General features: G+C 49.7%; 1 long non-coding RNA gene across 2 annotated transcripts; it reads left to right on the top strand.

Annotated features, from left to right (window-relative positions):
- The first annotated feature begins 10,288 nt into the window (after positions 1 to 10,288).
- LOC118177241 lies at positions 10,289 to 20,504 on the top strand. 2 transcript variants are annotated; one of them, XR_004755719.1, is made up of 3 exons: positions 10,289 to 10,365; positions 17,413 to 17,540; positions 20,113 to 20,504. It is a non-coding gene; the product is annotated as an uncharacterized LOC118177241 (long non-coding RNA). The 2 variants fall into 2 exon arrangements; XR_004755718.1 differs by lacking the exon at positions 10,289 to 10,365 and adding an exon at positions 12,821 to 13,024.
- The last annotated feature ends 240 nt before the right edge of the window (positions 20,505 to 20,744 follow it).

The raw sequence follows: 20,744 nt of genomic DNA, 5'->3' as shown, positions 1-20,744 counted from the left end.
GCGGCTGCAGCCTGGCTTCCTTCCCCTGGTCCCGTTAATAACAGCGCCGCTCCATTCCACGGGCGTGCTGACACGGTGACTTATGCTGGGCTATGGCATAGCAACAGGGCTGTAAATTAATTTCGTGGGGACTGATAGGTGGAATAAAGGATGGTAAATGAATTAACTCTGTTTGAGGATTAACGCTGCCTTGGCGCAGATGGAAATGTGTTCCCTTGCTGGCATTTTTGGCTCACTTGAGCCCTGCTGCAGTCGGGTGGAGGATGGTGCCTGGCTTAGCCACCAGCACCAGTCCTCTTGTATCATTACAGCATCACTGTTGTAAATTGATTTCAGAAATCTATGCTATTGAGCGAACTCATCCTTAAAGATTAGTAGTTTACTAAAACTGACGTGTTTACCTGGTAGAGCTATTAACCAGTGCTGCCTGTCCGTGTCCTCTCACACTGATGCCTGTGCCACGTACTGTAGGAAGGCCATTTGGCAGAGTTACTTAAAAAAAGGTTTAGACATAAACTGGGATGGAAAGAGATGAACGGAGAAGCTGAGTGAGCATTTGGGGTGCTATAGGGGTTGCTCAGTTGTGATAAAATAGATGTTTAATTATACTGGGTATGACTGATGTGCTCTCCATGGGTAGCGCATGGTTCTGTCTCTGTGACTTTGCCTTCAGTGCTTGCACATTGTCGGTGAGGCTGCCAGTAACTGGTTTGCTATCCTGTAATCACGGTGCTGGCATGGGGCAGAGGTGGCACGGCTTGCCTGATGTGTGCCTTCCCACTGGGGTCCTGAGGAAAGCAGGACCCCCGCAGCCTGAGCCCCCTCCTACAGGGCGAGGGCAGGAAACAGCCCCGGGGAGGGCATCAGCCCCGCTCTGTTGCTGCCCTGCCTGTCAGGCCGGAGTAACAGAGACGGAAATCCCCCACACCACCAGCACCGCCACAGTGGATTAGAGTCAGCTTTTTAATTATCTTAGCAAGGTTTTTATTTTTTTTTAAGTATGGGCTGGGAGCTGGAGGTTAACAGGAGCACAGAGAAAACTGATGGCTGGCAAGGCTCATCATCTGTGCAGTTATACAAATCACGCATGATTCACAGTTATATAAAGCTTCTTATATAGTAAACAATCTTGTTAATAAAAGCACAAGTGCAAGGTCCAATGTAATCCAGTAAGTGTGACTAACTGGATTTATAGGCTGACTCTCGGCGTTCAGTGCAGAAGCAGAAAGATCCCTCAGATCTTACAGGAACTAATTTTTGTGCCGATCCTCAGCATTGATTGTTCCCCTCCAGAGAAGAAAAATGGCATGGAAATAGGTTAGCAAGATTTTTTTTTTTCTTTTTCCTTTTTTCCTTTAAATAAAGCAATGATTTTTGGGTGGCCGTAGCCTCCCAGGGTGCTTTCACAGAGGCAAATGCCTCCCCCTGACCGGACTGCTTGGCACCCTCCCTGCAGTCAGAGCTCTCCCAGCTTTCCATCTCCGGGTCTGGGTGGGATGAGTTGGACCCCACGTTACTGGAGCTTTTTTCTTTGTGCCATTTGTCGCTCCTGGGAAGGCAGCAGTGGGCTGGGTGGATTTTGTGCACTGTCTGGAGAGAGGAGTGGGCTTTTGGCAGGTGGGCAGCGTTGCTGAGAAGGAGGCTTTGAGAACAGGGAATATTTATAGAATATTACAGTAACGGCATTTGCAGATAATTTTGGATATTGAGGGAAAATAGTAGCGTTCGCTTTCCTAGCCATGAAAGGTATTTGTGATGACAACTTTCCCTGTCCCCTCAGGATCAGCCAAGCCAGTTCCCATCACTCACTTGTAAAACCAAAAAAAAAAAAAAAAAAAAAAAAGATTTTTTGTAATTCTTGGAGACAGCAAGTGCTAGTTTTCTGCTTCCAGACAGCACCCACAGAGGTTCCTAACCCCACGCCGAGGCAAGCAGCCTCCTGCAGGCACCCAGCCCAGCCCCTGCCCCATCCATGATGCACCCCCTGGACACAGATTGAGGAGAAATAACCACATTAACCTGAGCACCTGCCAGGCCTCTGCCTTCACTCAAGTGGAATAAACTCTTATAATTACAAGAATGTGCTTTTAATTATATATTTCAAGAACAAGAGGTTCGGCTTTGGCGTTGACAAGGAGGAACTTGCTCATTGGCTTGTTTTGTCCTCCCGTGCTTCCCTGCCCGTGCGGGGTGCCGCTGTCAGCGGTGTGGTGCTCATAGCCCGTGGGGGCTCAGGCGCACCGGGAGCATCCCTCCTCTCCTTCCCCAGCCCCGCCGGTGTCAATCCGAAGGCTGCGAGCTGAGGTGCCATATGTCACCTTCTCCCACAGCCTTTTGAAAGTGCGAAGGGAGAGACATCTGTGAGAGATGGCATTTCCATGCTTGTACCGCAACATATGCTTTTCATAAATAAACCAAGTGCTCCGCAGCAGGCAACAGGTAGCGGGACATATTGCTGGGCCACACCGGGGATGCTGAAGGCACGCGCGGTAGCCTCCTGGCAGGTCCTTGTGAAGGCATGGGCTTCCCAGCGCACGCTTGGGCCAAGCCCTCTCGGGGCAGGGATCCCACACATGAACCAAGGCGACACCCCCTTGGGGGGCACCAGCCTTGCCACGGCCACTGTCAGTGGGACGCAGGACACCACAGATCCGTAAATGTGCCCTAACTCACCGCTACGACCCATCGTTCCAGCTCATTTCCCCGTGATCGTTCTGCTGGCTGATAATGTACAAAACCCAGCCGCTCACCGTGGGCTCCTCGTGCAGGGGGAGCCGCAGTTGCCTAATTTGCTATTTCTTTCTTTCCTTTCTTTAAAATTCTGCTTAATGCTTCCAGTGCTCGAGATCCGCAACATTCCCCCGTGGAGGCCGTTCGTGCGAGTGTGTTGTGTAAGGGAGGGAGGGACTTCATAAAACTTCCTGCATTCTGAACCTTATTTAATTAAAAGCTAGTTTTATGGTGCATGCACTAATTATAACTTTTTAGCCTCGAGGATCAAAAAGAACTTGTTGCTTATAATTCTATAATTCAGATCTTCTCCAATTGGTTTGAATGCTCAGAAATTTTCAAAATAATTCATCTATATGAACGCGCTTTGCTGATATGATTTTTTCTCACTTAAACTTTCTTTGTACTCCTATATGCAAAAGAAACTGCCTGGGGGTATGTTTCTTGAAAAAAGCAGGGATGCTGATTTCTGAAGCTATGATGCTGCTGAACAGTAACAATTATCCATGTTTTTTAATACAGCAGCCTAAGATTTCCCACGCAAGTGAGCAATGCAAAAGGGGAAATTTGCTCCAGGGAAGCACTGAGCCATTTTCTATGGTGAAAATGGGGATGATTTCCCTAACACCATCGCTGGGAGGTCTTGGAATTTAATCTGGTGCTTTCCTTAAAAGCACAGGGGGGCTGGAAGGATGGGCCCTGCAGAGGCTTTGTCCAAGGGGGCCCATGGGGGTGGCACGGCCCCTGTGCTGCTGTCCGTGGGCCCTGGGGGGCTGGCCTGATCCTGCACTCCCCGGGGGCCCTTCATCTATCCCTCTGGTCACACCTTGATGCCAGTTTTGCTGCAGTTGGGCAGCCACCTCGAGCCATGCTGCTCCGATCAGTCTCTTCGCTTTCACAAACCCATCTTTTACAAGAGTCCTGGGGATACACTATTTAGGGATTTCTTTCTTCCTTCGTCCTTGCCACAGGGGCAGGGGTTGGAAAAGCAGAAGGGCATTCGTTGGCCCCTTGTTAATGCCCTGTCAGCTGCACTCGCAGCTTGCCCCTCGGCTCCTGCAGCTTGCAGCTTCCCCAAGTGGCTGGGGCTAGCCACTCTTGTCTGATGCTGGTTGCAGCACTGATGGCCCTGTGGGGCTGCTGCACCCTTGTTCCTCACGTTTTGCATATTCACGAGCATCCTTTGGGCTGTAGGTGGATCACAGCCCTTTCTGTGCAAAGATCTTGTTTTCTCAGCTTGCAGTCACTTTGCCACAAGACAATAATGATTCAAAATGACATCTGCATCCCTCTTGGCACACATGGTACAAATCGCAGTCATTCTGTGTCATAATGAAGCCAATTAGCGCCCGGCTCTGCTGGCGCAGGAGCCCTGGGAAGGCACGCTTGGCAGGGATGCTTGCGGTGCACCGAGCACCGGGGAGCGACCAATGGGGCACCAACCCTGCCAGCCCCGGAGCAGCAGCCCAGGCATGCAGCCTCCTTCCCCCTGGTGCACCCAGGGGAGGAGCTGGGAGGAAGGGAAAGGCAGAGGGGGAGAGGCTCCTGAGCCAAAATGCCAAGCGTGGGGAGAACAGAGCAAGATCTCCATGGCCACAAAGCACAGAGCCAGAGGAACCAGAAGGGTCTTGTGAGGTGGCAGCACACTGCATGCTCCAGCCGTTGGGGTCTCGGCTGCTGCGGTGCACAGGAGCAGAGCAGATGCCCTGCTGCAAGCACCAGCCTGCCCTGTGCGTGTGGAAGAGGCTCTCGTGGCCTCTGTGTTACTTATCTTGGGGCAGGCAGTGGGAACTGAAGGGGAAAGAGAAAGACAAGTCTAAGTTCGGAGTGGAAAAGGGCAATGCTAAATTCATTCCGGAGAATGGAGCTGGGTCTCCTGAGCACAGGCAGCAGCTGTTCTTCCTGAACATGGAGCAAAAGATTTGAGAAAACTCTCTGGGGAGTTTTTAATTTTCTATCCACTGATTTCAGAGCTGTTTTCATCCAGACGTGCGAGTCAGGGCTCTGGGAGGCTGCGTGCATGCTGATGCAGCGGGAGGCTGCGCACAGGGAGCCGAGCTTGCACAGCCACAACAGCACGGCCCCGAGTCTTCTCATGGCACAGGTCGCACCTCTTGGCTCTGTCCAGGGGAAGCTTGACAAGCAGAGGATGTGGAAATGTTTTCCACCCAAAAGCAGCGCAAAGACATGGTTTTGGCACAGAGCCCAGCAGCTACTGGCTGTGCAGCCTGGTGCAAGCACACCAGGAGCCCTCCTGCCTTTTCACTCTTTACTTCTTCAAAATTCCTTATTTTGATAAAGTAGATTGCTTTGGAGAGGAAACAGGATATCTGACCTTTTCCAGGCTGCTTTGGGGTAAATTTAAAAACTTTTTTTTCCTTTAGCAGGATGATTTGGGGATGCCTAGATTTGTTTGCCATGCATCCTGAAGCCTTTGGATGAAACCAAAGTGAAAAGTGCAGTAATCAGTCATTCTTATCATCGGTGAGTGAGCGCCCAAAGCAAGGGCACCGAGTCCCGAGCTGCTCTCTGCAGCATGACATCCATCAAACGCAGCAGCGTGTGCCAGCAGAGGTGTGGACAAGCCAAGCACACACAAATGTGCATCAGTGCCAAGGGCGATCTTGGTGCTGAGCAGGGCTCTGGGCAGAACTGGTCCTTGGAGCTGCAGTGGCCATAGCTGGGGCTGGAAGCTGCTTACAGCATTTGTACATCTCAGCACACACATATGTTTTCTGAGTACCTCTCCAGAACTGCCTGGAGATAAGGAGGGTGTTTGTTTAAAGTCCATACAGAGATGTTCTCCGGTCTGAGTGGTGTGCTGTAATCAGAAATCACATCTGCAGAGTGCTAATTAGGGGACAGGGGGTTGGGCTGGGCAGAAACCATCGGGAGCCAGGCTGGGAGCTGCGGGCATGTGGCTGCTGGGCCCCTGCTGGTGACACCATGGTGGCCTTGCCACCGGCTGCTGCCACTGGCCTCTGCCCCTGTGCCACAGCTCCGGGAGGCAGCGAGCTCAGTGCTCCCTGTGAGGGGATTTCATGTACTCCTGAATCCTCATTCTGCGCTTCAAAGAGTACCTGCAATTAACTGCTTGCTCCACTTCCACTAGGGAAGATGATATTTTTTCTTTGGTTCATTATAAATAAGCATCCAGGGAAATATTAAGTCAGGAATTAAATTCCAGCTACTTAGGCATTGACACAAGAGTACATCATCTGAGTATCTCAGTCAGAGAAATAAGATGACAAAAGCTTATGTAAATAGAGGAGCTTACACTCGGCGCTGGCTCCTCTCTCTGCTGAAAGCACTCCCCAAGCCCTTGGATGTGGGGACGGCCACGGATGCTCCCCAGGTGTGCGGGGACTGGCCCAGCCCATGCACCCCTTGGAATAAACCTCCCTTCCAGATAGACGTGACCTGATCTGAGCAGGGGTTTCCCTACCCAGCACAGTGCTTCGGCTGCCCACCCGCCCCATGCCCTGCAGAGCAGAGCACAGCAGTGCAGCTCATGCTGTGCAGGTCAGCTTTTAAGTGCATCCTTCCTTACTTCTGGTGTATGAGGATTTTAAATTCAGAGGGGGGAAACCTGCTAAATCTTGTTGAAAAGCTTGCAGTCTGTTAATACGTAAATTGCTCATTTAATTATCTTGATTGTGGTTTTGCTGAGCTAATGTCATTGCCAATACAAAGAGGAAAAAAAAAAAAGAGGAAAATAAAAAAATCTCCTGGATTAGCAAAATTTTGATTATGGGTTAGTGGGTAAGGTTTCTTTTTAGAGCCTCGATTATTCTCTGTTGCTCTTGATAGGCACCCATTGAAATGTGAGATAAAGGAAGGCCAGGCTGTGCTCCCCACGCTGTGATCGGTGCTGGCCTCACCAGCGCAGACCCAGGGCACACCAGGGCTGGTTCCTTGCGTGGCTTTTCAGCAGCATGACCTTCCTTGGGTTACATCATCAAGGTACACGAACTAAAGACGGCTGGACCCGATGAAGAATGACTGGTAGCCATGTCTGCACATTTGGTTAATGTGGTTACGTGTGCTCTGTAATTTCTGTTTTACCCCTCCACAATACGGCAAACTCGGACGGTGTTGCTATCAAATGTTACGCTGTGCCTAGCGGGCTGCATGCTCGCTCCACAGCACTCACCGGCAGATGAGTAACGCTCGCCAGCTAACTCTGTTTTTTCAGGTGGGATTAGAGCTGCTTTATTTCCTCCCATTGCCAGAAAAGGGCAAATGAGCAGCGTTTGGCCTGGAGATGCTGTCTGGGCACAGCCCCACTCCGTGGGCTGAGTGCCCCTCCTCACCCCTCCTCAATTCAGCTTCCCGGCTGCCGTAATCTCTTTAGAGCAGGCTCGGCATGAAGATAACAACGCCTTTGATGGCTGGAACCCGTTATGATCATGCACTGCTTGGTCATGTCAGGGATAAAAATAACTTCTGTATTTTCAAGGTGTGCAAATGTCAGCTTTTGATAAAAGCAAAGTGAATTTGGAAGGGCATGGCCCCAATTCAGCTGACTGCCGTCAGCCTGTGCAGAGCCCATGTTCAAAACGTGCTAACTGCCATCAAACAGGCGCGTGTTTAAGCATCTACTTAAATGTTGCACTAATTAGGACCTGTGAGAACTTGTGTGGTAATTACATTTTTTCCAGCTAAACTGCAGCTACTATTATTTTATAAATAGATGGAGCAAAAGCAAGTATGTCTGTTGCTACCATACCTTGTGCTTTAGATTAAGAAACACCAGCTGCCCTAAAAAAAAAAAAAAAAAAAAAAAAAAAAATTATTATTCACTCAGAACACACTTTTAAAAATCAGGAATAAATACCAAAGTCAAAATATTTGGTTTCCACAGAAAGTCAAGGCTGCCGGAGGACTTCTTAAGGCATGGAAGCTGAGGAGGTGCACGCCGCAGAGCCGTGGTGCAAAATGAAGGGAAGAGGCACAAATAGTTGGAGATCAAAAGATTCTCTTTCAGCTCAGATTCATTTGGCATTGAGCTGTTGCAGCGCTGTGTTACGCTCTTTCAAGGACACTGATCCCCAGCGTGCCATGGGGAGAGGCGCCCTGCAGCTTCCGGGGGAACAACGCAGCTCTGCTGCAGTCCTCCTGGCTGGGTGGTCGAAAACAGAGCTGCAGCCAGGCAGAAGTGGTCCGCTGGTGGGAACCTTGTTATCACTGGCAAGCAGCAGGAGGGCTCAGGGGTGGTGGCATTCCCATGGTGGTGTTCCCACAGTGGCATTCCCATGCGGTGTTCCCACACGGCACCATGCTGGTTGCTGTGCAATCAGCCCAGCTAAGGTATCACAGTGGTAGCAGCACAGGGGATGCAGGGGGACACGAGGTTACATCGAGCCTGCTCGTTCCCGTTATTAGAGTGACATCCTCAGGGGGAAAGGTGGACGGGAGAAGTCAGGGCTGACACGTGCTGACAAGGGAGCTATGAATAAGGAACGCCCAGATGACTTTTATTTCTAAAGTAATTAAGGCACTAGGTGACCTGTTCTTAATTCCTGCCCTTGGCACCTGCCCCGTGTGATGTGCTGGAAGTCATTTTGCCTCTCAGGGCCTCAGACCCACAGCGGTGACCTGGGCATCGTGGCCTTCCCCGCTGCTACAGCGGGCGGCGTGCACGGCGATGTAGCCGAGTCACAGTCGCTTTGCTTGTGGGACATGAAACCACTTGGCAGGATTTATGCAGCCGGTACCCGCTCTGACACGAGGCATGTCCCTGCAAGCATTACTGGAAGGTGCTCAGATCCAAGGCTGGAATGAGAGCTGACTCTGAGCAGCATACGGGTAAATGATTTAGACACTGAGCAATCACGCATTTCTGAAGCACGCTTTTGTTAAAGGCCTAGCGGGAGAGCTCCCCTGGTCTCATAATAAGCCCTGATAGCATGTTTATGGCTGTGGTACGTATGGCAAATATAGGCATTTTGTCTGAACACATTTAAGCATTTTCTCCCATCAGGCTGTGGCCATTTTCAGTTTAAACGATGATAATGCTTTTTGGAGAATGAGTTATGGGTATCGGGGAAAGCTCTGTAAAACAAGAACCCTGCCTCACATCAGCACTGTGGCAACAGGACGAGCACCATCAGACACCGATGGCATGGGCACGTCCCACCAGCCACCCTCGCCCCGCCGCCGAGCCAAATAATCCTCTTTTCCCCAGCCAGAACAAGCACTTCATAAATATTCATCTGCTCAAATGAAAGCATTAGCCCTTGTTTCCTCAAGTGGAACTAACTGAAAATTGATGATAGTTTTCTGAAAATGCAAGATTATGTACACAAAAGCAATTATATGTAAACTTATTAATTATTTAACAGCTTGTTAATGAGCAAGGTTTGTTCTTGTCACTCAGGCTGGCCCCACGTTTGGTGCTGCAGGCAACCATGGCTCCACGGGACGGATGGGCAGGGGAAGCCACAGAGCTGAAATGTGTTTCAGTTACTAGTGTCTGAAAAGCCAACCTCTGAACCCAGCTCGCAGGGTGCAGGCACTGCTCGAGCTTGTGGGGAAGTGCAGGAGCTCGGAGCCCGGCCTCCTGGACACGGCGCGGAGGCAGAGAGCGCTCCTCATCCCCTGCTCAGAGTGCCTGCTCGCAGTCTTGAAGCATTAGCTACATTATATGCTTTTGAAATCCTCATTAAACATGTATAAATTGAAATAATTTGATTTTCTGATGCAAGCCAACCATTCACATTCACACGGGCTGCAGGCCCCTCATGGGGTGGCTGTGCCCAGCCCCTCGCACCGTGCTGCAGGCCAGGCTGCGGCCCCCTGGTGCTGGGGGCCCCAAAGCACCTCCGTCACGGCAGGCTGGCAGTCTGCAGCACACAGTGAATATTCTTCAGTTTTATTAAACTTCCCTAGCATCTCGAGCTCTATTATGTGCTATCAGTGCCTAACTTCTTTATTTGGCTGGATGTCAGAGGCCGCAGTCAGGTCAGGTCCTGTTGTATCATAAGCACGGCACAGTCATTTGGTGGGTGACAGGAATAATGAAATTTTATTCAATAACTGCTGTAGCATCACTTTCAGAAATATTTTTTACATCATTGTGACATGTGCCAGAACTCAGATATGTGCTTGTAAATTAGTGAACAGCACTTGGCAATTTCTGGCTAATGAATTCCAGCAAGCAATTTTCCTTGAGATTTGTGGAATATTTTTGCATTATGGATAATAAAAGTAAAAACTAATAAACACTTGCCCATGCAAATGAAGGGAAGTACATTACTTACGCTAAGTAGATTATGTGCATTAATTACAAGTAGATTACTTCCATGAGTGCTAGTGGACATGGAAAGCAAAATATTTAATGTAATTTTGTATGTGGGCTCCTCCATGTGCTAAGCCCCAAGCCGAGCCTCCGCCAGTGCAGTAAGGTGCAGGATGATGATGAACACCAGCTGAGCAGCTGGTCCAGGAGCTCACCTGTAAAACACAGCTCAGATGGAGAGGAAACTTTTTGATGGCAGAGGGTGAAGCTATAAATGATCACGTTAGAGGGTAAGTTGCATCTTAGCACTCTCTTGGGCTCTTTTTCCCCCTATATTTTGTTCCAGGGTAGAAAACCCTTGCTCTTTTTTGCAAATCAAAATCTAGAAGTCTGGGGTAAGAGCTGTTCCATCCTGATTCCCTCCTGAAATGATATTAGAGGAGAAAGAGAGGAATGTTTCACCGAGTGAGCAATAGCAGGGAGTGGTAATGATAACAACAGCAAGGCAGAGGAAAGGAGAAAGGGAAATGATAAAAGCTTTAGCAGGGCTAGAAGAGGGCCCGCAATGCAGCAAGCAGTGCTTGGTGTGGCAGCAGTGGCTTTGGTCCCTGGGCAGGGGGTGGCCCTTCAGGTTCTGGGTGCCGGTGCGAGGCTCCAGGGTTCCACTCATGTGCACAGTGTGTCCTTCCTCTGCCCTGCAGCGCTCCTTCCAGGAGCTCATGACAATTTGACCTGCCGGGGGGACGTTGCCAGCCTCTGGGGACATCACTGCCCAGTTGGGCTGCTGCAGCAGAAGGACAGGGACAGGCAGGAACAGCGGGTGAAGTGTGAGTCGCTGCCTGGCACAGGCGCAGCGAGTCAGGATGGCGAGGAGCCAGCGCGGGTGGGTTCGTGGCTCTGGTGCTGTATGGCAGACAGCAGCAATCTTCCCTGTGCTGGGAGCTAATCAATTGGTTTGTGCTTCAGTTCTGCCTTACCTTTAAATTTTAATTTCAAATTAAATGTAATCTAGATTATTTAAATGGAATACAGTCTGCTTCCAGATTGCAGAACCAGTTTGATGGCAGCATTTTTCCCCATGATCTAATTTGCTTATTCCTAAAGGAAGAGAGGCAAGATCTTGTTAATGGAAGTCTGTTAAGATTGTGTTTTAATTTCAGCAAACAGAAAAGCTGTCACACTGTTATATGAGCAATGGAAAAATTATTAGGGGCATGATTACAGACACATTCATCCCATTAGCACAAATGGGAACAGATAGGCAAGGCTTCTGATGTCTCAGCGATCATTACGAGGAAAACGGGATTCCACATCAGTCTCTAAAATGTATTACCATTATTTTATTGATCATGATTAACATAAACATGATGAGAAAAGTGAATGTGACTTTGTCAGAAGACACATAGGTTCCTGGGGAGAAGAAGCCCTATCGCACTTTTAAATACATATCACTGATCGAGAGTTCCATAATATTATCCAGTCTGGAAATGGTGAAGCAGGAAAGTTAAAAAGAAGAAAATTGCCACCATAAACCTAGGTGTTTTAACATGCAAATGATGTCTTTTATTCCCAGCAATAGAACTGCTAGATTTTTAATTTTACACACTGTGTGCTCAGTTCTTTGCCTGTGCAGATGCTGTAGTCCTACAACTCTGACTAGGGTCTATCCATATTTTCACGAGTAAAGCATTGCCACTGAACATCTTTCAGATCTGTGATAATTTAATTAACCTACCCTATTCTGCCGCTTCTCTTGCAGCAGGGGAAAAGGATTCAGACATCCAGGGAGTTATTTCATTGCCTGAGCACATACATCTCCAATACAAAAAGTCACAGAACAGTAATTTCCCCACCTGGAGATCTCATTGTGAGAGTGTTTAAATTATAGATCACTTTCATAGACATGTGTCAACTGCTTGGGGTAAGAAAGGAGGTTGGTCTCGGAGGAGCAGAAGCTGAGCAGTAGTGTCGGTGCCTCTATGGGGACGTGCGCCGCGGGGCTGCAAGCCAGGGAGGGCTGCCGGTGCCCCCCGCGCAGCCCCCAGCGGGTCTTTGGAGGAGCTGTGTGATCACTGCAGTCAGGCACACTTCTCGGAGTTATTTGCTCTTGCTCCATCTTGTTTCTCATCGCTGTAAATGGTTCTCAGGGAAATGTCACAGAAATAGGAGCCGTGCCCGTTTAGACACAACTGCGGGTTTTCTGCTCGGCTTTGGCAATCGCCTGCTTGCCTCCAGTAATCAAATGTCATCAGAAATCCCTCCGGCCTGGTCTTGTGCGCGCAGCCAGGACAAGGCCGTGCAGAAATTTTCATTTCAGTGAAACAGCCTGGGCTCAATATCTGCCCCTGAGTCGGTGGCAGCCACTGAGCTTGAAAAATCCTGTTTTCTCTCGTTTTGAGAACTGGGCTGTGAGCGTGAAGGAGGCAGATGGCCCTGCCTGGGCCGCGGTGCTGAGCCCTGCCAGGCGGCTGTGCTGCTGCTGTGCCTGGCGGTGCCAAAAGGGGGATTTCTGAGGGCTCCCCAGTGCGAGCCGGCATGCAGCCACCCCCCTGCTCTCAGTCTGTGTCCCTGTGCTCCTGCTGCCCCTCCAGGGTGACACCTCTGCCCCATGGCAAGTGTCCCCTGGGCTGGTCCCTTGCCAGCTGCCTGCAGGGACCCCCTTGTCCCCCCAGACAGCCAGGGACTGCAGGGTGCAGAGTCTGGGTGCAGGCATTTTTCCAGGGCTGGGTCCCTGCCAGCCCCTGGGAGAGCCCATCTGGACCAGAGCTGACACCTGAATGAGATGACTACAATTAACCAAGGCAGATTGGAATTGACACCTATTAATTATTTATTGAACAGCAAGAAGGCAATAACACGGATGCATCTGCTAGTGGCCTCGTAATGAACAGCGAGAGCCTTTGGGAGCTGGGGAACGGCATTCCCGGGGGAGCAGCACTTGGGGCAGGAGCACCCACGGCAGCCTGGTCAGGACCAGCACCCATCAGCAGCCCGGCGGTGGGAGCTCGCTGCTCCAGGGACACGGCACAGGCACCTCCGGGCACAGAGCATGCTGTAAGTACGTGGTGCTATATTGAATTAACACACATTATATTAAAATGCCCATGCAAGCAATCTATTAAATGCTGATGCCTGGTCACGTCAGATGGAGCTGAGCCTGCCAAGGCCGCTCCTGGGAGCTGGAGATGAAGGGAAAGCTCAGAGCCAGGTGCCACCACCTGGGCTTGCTGGAATCTCTGTGTGTCATTGCGTTTAACAGCCACCTGAAAAACCCAGATGCTTCTACAAGGCCAAATGAATTTTAAAAGTTTAAAGGTAAGCTTTGACCCTGCCACTTGTCAATGTGATGCTTTGCAGCTCTAAAAATAGAGCATCTCTGACAGAGGAAAGATATTTTTGGAAAAACTAGTTACTGCAGCCAATCTTGCATCGTTACTGGAGCCGTGCTCAGAGCCTTCTTTTAATTTCCTTCTGCACATAAGTTTTATGAAGTGTGAAAAAATAACCGGTACGTGCCCTTGAGGAGCAGCAGTGCCCACTGGCACACAGGCACAGCAGCCCCACATGTCTGTCTGTCTGTCCGTCCATGGAGGGCTCTGTTCCACTTGGGCAAAGGTGGAGTTGGTGTGTTGGGTCTGTCTGGGATGGAGTCACCTTTCCCTGCAGCAGCCCACACAGTGCTGTGCTCTGCACTTGTAGCTGGAACAGCACTGGTATCACTCCAGTGCTGTGTCTATTGCTGCATCGTGCTGGCACAACATCAGGACTCCCTCCAAGCCCCCAGGAGCCAGCAGGCTGGGGGTGGGCAGTTGATGGGGAGGGGACATCACCAGGGCAGCTGACCTAAACCAACCAAAGGGATATTCCATAATACCTGATCTCACACTCAGCAATAAAAGGGGGGCTCTCGTGGGGGAGGGGCTCTCCTGAGCAACCGGTACGCGTTTTGAGGCCCTGCTTCCCGGGACGTGGCCGAACATCGCTCATTGATGGGAAGTAGAGAATAACTTTTTTTTTTTTTTTTTTTTTTTTTCCCCTTTCTCTCCGTGCTTCTGCGCAGCCTTGTTGTTTCTTTTGTTTCTTTTTCTCCCCATTCCCCTTCCCTTTAATTAAATCATTCTCATCTCAAACCTCGAGCTCTTTGTGTTGTCTTTTCTCCCCCTTCCTCTTTGAGGAGGGGAGGAGTGAGAGAGTGATTGTGGTGGAGCTCAGCTGCCCACTCAAGTAAAACCATCACAGCTGGGTGCTGGTGTCCAGCCTGACATGAAATACTGTCTGTGTGAAAGTGCTAACCAGGAAGGCCGTCACACCAAACCATAAAGTACAGCTGAGGATACCGAGACTGGCAAACCACTCATCTGAACATCTGTGCCCGCAAGGAGAGAAGGGCATGCAGCGTGGGAAGTTCAGCAAATTTGCACAAAGGTGGCAGCACATGCAGACACTGAACGCTGTAAGCAAAGAGTCAATAGAATAATGTTTTTGGAAGGTGACTTTTGTACAAGTAGCTTACATAAATATAATAGGCAAGTGTACGGTGCTGGCTATCACTCATTTGACATAAAAAGAGCATTTATCAGGGGTCACTGTCATGTTTCAGTTCCCTTTTAGCTATGCTTTTGTCAGCTTTAATTACATGGTGTGTCTGCTGGGCTGGTGCACATCTTGCTGTACGAGGCAAGGCTGCGCTTCCACCCTCGGAGAGTAAATCTGCAGCCTCCGTGCCAGCACCTTCCCCAGGGCTCACGCAGTGCTCTGGTGCCCAGCTGGGTGCTGGTGCTGGGGCGGTGGTGGAGCCTTGGCCAGCACCGTTTGGCGGGGGGGGGACGTGACTCCCGGCCCCCGCTCAGAGGTGACAGGCATGCGGTTCTAAAAGCAGGCTAATGAGCTGCTGCAATCAGGTAGTAGGGATGGGAAGTGGCGGGAGCCCCAGGAGATGCAATTAGCCACCACTTCAGTGCAGTCACTAACGTGAAGCCTGATTCGAACCATTAGAAATTCAGATCCCGTGGGTCGTTCACGTGCCTTCTAATGAACTGAGGGGAATGCCCCTGGCAGTTTATTTACTGAAGTCATCACTGAAAACATATTTTGAGAGAGAATCTAAATATATGGAAGTGAGTGGAAATGATGAACTCCAGAGTGCAATGTATTCAGAAGGAGCAGGTAGTGAAGAGCATTTTTCTTTCTGTAAATGCTGGCTCTCTGCAGACAGCTAGCTCAGCTCTGCCATGGCTCCCTAAAAATAATGGAAACTGCCTCAGATGTCTCTTGCAAGAACTGAAATTAATACCATTCTTCATTAGAACTGACATGTCCAAGTACTCCCCAAATTGTGAGTGTTAATATTCTGATTTCCAGTTATGAAATGTGTGCTTTGGCCTTCGTGTTGTGGAGAGCTGGGAATGATGGGGTACCGCACCTGTGGCTTCTGCAGCGGCATCAGGAAGGGAAAAGATCCCATGAGGGATCCTCCAGCCTGGAGCTGGAGGAGGAGGTCTGCCACTGGCAGTAAGGCTGCTGCTGCTGCAGGGAAGCCTGCCCTCGGAGCCATGGGGAAATGCCAGCCAAGCAGCCGCTGATGGTTGAAACGCATTGCTGGCGGCTCTCTGACAATTTTTAATTATTATTTATGTCACTAAGCACTTCGCATCCGAGGACATCAAGCAACTGCAACAGGCTATAGATAGGACTGTCTCCTCCTTCGCATCTTTTCCCAAAAAAAGCTTGGGGAATGTGGGCAGAGCACACGACAGCACCCCAGCTTCCCTGCCTCTCTGCTGGCAGGTGAAGGCTCCTCCGTGCCGGAGGCTCCACGAGGCGCCTGCAAATGCCGAGTCCTCAGCATTCAGCTGGCGTCTCCAGCCAGGGCTTTTTCCAGGTTGGAAAGGTTGTGCCACGACAGCTCCCACATCAGGAGTGTTTTCATTGAAAGAAATGAGAGATAAATCTTCAAAGATGCGGCCTCATTATCTATGTGGCATTTAAGTGTAATTTATGCCCAGCATCTTGCCACTTCCCTTGGTAGGAAATTGCATTGTTGGTTCCCCAACACTCAGCTTCTACGTCAGCCGTGTCAAAAATATTGAAACAAATTGATCCAACTGGCGTTCTCTCTGCATTTTTATTGCCGATTTATCAGTGTGGGTGAGGCACGGTGCGTGCTAAGTGAGCTGTGATCCCAGGAGGAGACGGGTGAGACCAGGGACACTGCCCAGGCTGGGGGCATCCTGGTGGGCAGCACAGTGAAGCCGTTCCACACATAGCCATGGCCCGGTCCAGAGATCTGGTTGAATTCTCCTAACCTCAAGTTTTCATTATTTTCCTTTTTAATCACATCGTAATTGGGGGAACAAGCAAAAGCATAAAAAAAATAAAAAAGAAAAAAAAAAAGAAAAATAAAACAAACAAGATTAATGAGCAGCATCAGGGGAGAAAAAGTGTTTTCTGGCCAGAGTCCTTGGCAGCAGTAGGAAATAGATGCTTCTCTTGGAGAGTTTTTAGCTGGCACTGAGTTGCCAGCTGAGGAAGTCAAGTGAAAAGCAAGTGCCTGGAACCCGAGTTCACCGCAGCCTCCCTCTGCTTAGCTCATTTAGAGCCTCAGCCTGAGCAGTGGGTATTTGGATGTTTATTCCCAGACTAAATTGCTTTTGGAGCTCCGGCTCGTTTGTCAGTGAAAGAGAAAACAAGCTGTTGTTTGGACTCAGCCCTCGTGGCTCCTTCCCCTGTTTGCTGATGCCATGGAAGCAGGCAGCGAGTATCCTCATCTGTGGGCCAGCATCCTCTGGCTTCTCCTGCCTGTGCTGGACGTGGCTGCGTGTCCCCCTGGGGGGGTTTGGCACCTGGACGCTTTCCCTGAAGACCCAGGCTGGCAGCCAGCCCCACCACAGTGCCAGAGCTCACTCCTTGGCTGCCCGTGAGCACCAGCAGTGCTGAGAACAGCAGCTCCGGGGAGCTCCGCAGCGTGCCGGTGGCCTCGCCTCTCGGCAGCACGCAGCTCCAAGGTGCCAATGTTTGTGACTGTGGAAAGCACGGCTCCTGGCGCTGGCACATGGCAAGAGTCTCACACATGCAGAATGGCGTTTTGAAGCTGCAAATTTTTGGGGGAAAAGTTTCACACGTTCATGAATAATCAGAGTTTGTACCAAACTGCGGAGCTTCCCAGATCCTTTGAGCTTCATACTTTGCTCAAAATAAACATAGCCAGGTGTTCGCACAAATTAGGAGGTTGTCTGATATAGATTACGATCTACGTAAGAGTTGGTAAGTCTCTAGCAGTTGCTTATATATGGCATTCAGTAGCAGCTCCTGGTGTAAAATTCCCTCTTCACTTGCATACACACCAGTAAAATCTGGGGGCTCAGCTTTCTCACCCTTGTATTTGATGCTTTGTTGTCATTGTATGTTTGGGGATTTAAATTTTGTGCTTGTTTTTGTTTCAGGGGTTTCCATCTCCCTCCACCATGCCTGCAGGGATGGGAGCACGCGGAGGCTTCGCCCAGCTCCTGGGCACCACTCGCTGCTGCAGGCAGCCACGCTGCTCGGCCCAGGAGCATCTGTGTGACCGAACGTGAGTAAAATTGGGCTGAGACTCATCCTAGCAAGGATTTCTGGGGCTCCTGCAGTTGTTAAACTTATCTTTAAGCCTTTCTGTGGTACGGATGCTGATAGGGCAGCCCTCCTTGTAGCCTGCGCCCTGTTACGCGCGGTGGCGTTGCGTTTCCTCTGCTGTGCCTGGCAACGAGCGTCTTCCCTGTAGGCTGTGTTAATCATGGAAAGCCCATTACAAGGGAAAGATTCATAAAGCCTTATCTTCGTTTTCAAGGTCTGTTTCACAAGGGTAGTAGAAGGTAATTTACTGATCTTTAGTAACTGCCATATGTTGGCTTGTGAAAGTCCTTGCGCAAAGAAGAGCTCCTCATACTGCGTACTGCCTCTATTTCTCCATCCCGGCGCTTTCCAAACCACTCAGCAAATCACTTCTGGTCTGCAGGGAAGTGATACCAGATTTCTTTTTTAAGCCATGCTCCTTTTGCGTAGAACTTTTAGAATTTACCCCAAAGTTTTGGGTAGGAAGAAGGGTATGATTTCCTTGCTTTTTGAGGTGGCATGAATTTAGGGACCCAAATGGAGACATGTAATGCCTCACAGGGATTATCAGAAACAAGCAATGGAAAGAAAACATGCCATAAATCCAAGCTTTTCTGTAAGCTCTACATCTGTTACACATTAGACTGTACTCTTCTAAAACAAAAGTGACTGCACCAAATAGGGACCATTATTGTTTAAATATTTCTGCTGGGAAATGCTGCCTGAAGAGAAGACACAATAGCTGGCCTGACGCAGGATTTATTAGAGGAAGTTGGCACCACTATATTTGTAGGGAGCAGAATATGCTTGTAGAGATTATTCCAGATTTACAATGATTAATAATGGATTGGACATGGCAGACTTCAAAGGGCTTGGCTCCCTTGCCGTTTGGTGGTATGTGGAGTTAAAATAGCAGATTCGCTCCAGAGGTTTGAACAACTTCTGTCTCAGGGAGCGTGGCTCTTGGCCAGCCAACATCAGCTCAGCCTGGCCCCACGCGAGCCATGGGGGCGATGCTGCAGGATGGGAGCTCACCGCCACAGCAAGGGGCTGGGGTTGTCAGCAGCCGAGGGCTGAAACCAGCCAGCAGGGTCGGACATCCCTCCTGCTGCAGTAATGTCTGCGTGCATGTGAGCCTCAGGCTGTTTTTAACAACCTCCCAGCGTACTCTGTGGCTGTAACTTGTGGTGTTAAGGCAGCCCTTCGTTACTTGAAGTCTGCTCTGTGAGGCAGGAGCTGTCTCTCTCACCCCGTCTGGAGCCTGTGCAAAGGATGGCATAAGAAACTCAAGACTTGTAAAATTAATATTAAAATAATTATGGTCTCAAAGATCAAATTAAATCCTGCATATGCTCCACCTGCATCTGTTTTCCTTCCCTGCTTGCTTGTGCTCTTGTGTGTGTGCGTTAATGTCGGATCACTACAATGAGCTAAGAAAAGGATGGAAAGCATGAGTTACCACAGAGCGTCAGAAAAATGTCCTTCGTAAGTGATAAATGCTTCAGTGTTAATCAAACGTTATTGTGTGTTACAGTTGGGAGGCATCTCAACTTGATGAAGACGTTTTCCCGCTATCTGCTGTTATCTGGGCGCCTGGAAGAATTCCGGAGAAGCTCTCATCCTGCCTCCAGGCAGGGCTTATGGGATTTGCACCAGTCCCAGTTGCCATGGAGAAAGTGTTAGATAGCTTTAATACATCTGTGCGAATTTCTCCCTGGAGTTTTCCCATGACAAGCTGGACTGGAGGTAGCACATAAGAAGCTATAATCTTCCAACTGAATGAAAAAATGATGGATGGAGCATGAGGGGTGTAAACAGCTTAGTGAAGCTCCGACAGCGCGCGGCGTGGTGAAACAAGGGCACGGGTGAAAGGGGGTTCCTAGGCTGCACCTCCTGCGGATGCACCCCCAGAAGAGGTGATGTGCAGGGGAGGGTCCAGGGGAAAATATGTCCCGGGAAAAACATGGGGGGCTGGGGTTGGGGAGCACCATGTAGCCATAGGACAGGCGTGAGACCCAGCCTGAGCCTCCTTCCAGTTCATCAGCTCATGTCGGCACGCAGTTTCTCCTTCTTTCTGCACTCTCTGGCCTTTAGCCAGAGCCTCAACTGGATAAACCTCCTCCAGCCTCTGTGTGGCTCTTGAAGCATCATGGTGCTGTCTAAAAAAAGTCCCTCTGGGGGCACCCTGCTCTCCTCTGGCATGGCCCCGCAGCTCCTGCTCCCCATCCTCATCCCCAGTCCAGGCGTGTGTCTCATTATTGCTGCTTCTGTCAATACAGCTAAGTGTTCCTGCTCCGCCGCCTTCTAATTAACATGCATTCAACTTGAATTAAAGGAAAGGAAATTAAATATATATTTGTTTTTGCATCAATGTATTCCAATTTAAAAATCCCAATGTTTACATTTGCTTGTTTGCTTTTTAAGCTGATGAAAATATGAATGATTCATAAAAACAAAGGAAATAATAATTTCCAGTTCAGCATGCCACAAAGCATGTTGTTCACCTGCCTGCGTACCCTGAGTTCTTGATTTTGCTTTTTTTTTTTCCCCAGATTCATCAGTTTGCCCTGCCTTTAACCAGAAGGTTGTTGAAGGAACATGATGGAATTAAGTAAATCCAAGCTGGAAATCTCCAGTGAGAGGAGACAGTACAAAAACTAAGAGGAACAGAAAACGAAATGCTGACTGTCAAACCCTTTGGTGGGTTTCTGCTCTTTGCTTTCAGAAATCTGGAAGCCAAGGGAAGCAGAGCCAGTACGCTGCGCTCAGAGCGAGCCTCCTCGCGAGCAATCCTTCTGTCAGTGCCTTCACTTTCCTCTTCCTTTCTGCTTTTCTTCTAACCCCCCAGTGGTACTTCTAGCTGCTTTGGTTTCTCTAAACATTATCTTTTCCGCAGTTGATGGGCTGTTGAAATATGAAGTCCATAAATCACTGGATAATGTCACATCCACTGCAGCGTGTGTCCTGTTCAGCCTCAGCGATCACCCCGCATGGCAAGGAGGGAGCACAGGGCATGGTGAGCAGTACCCCCATACCACAGCCTGCTTACCTGCATGGGACATTTGCGTTACCCCAAGAGGAACACCTGAGGTGGGTTTGCTGGAAAACCAGTGCTGGGCTCAGCTGTCCTCACATGGGTCCCCGGGGGTTGCTGAGACTGACGCTGGAAAATTGCTGCCCAGCA

Source organism: Oxyura jamaicensis, chromosome 21 (genome assembly GCF_011077185.1).
Source record: "Oxyura jamaicensis isolate SHBP4307 breed ruddy duck chromosome 21, BPBGC_Ojam_1.0, whole genome shotgun sequence".
Lineage (NCBI taxonomy): Eukaryota > Metazoa > Chordata > Aves > Anseriformes > Anatidae > Oxyura > Oxyura jamaicensis.
The sequence above is the reverse complement of the archived record's forward strand: the minus strand, read 5'-3'. Positions and strand labels throughout refer to the sequence as shown.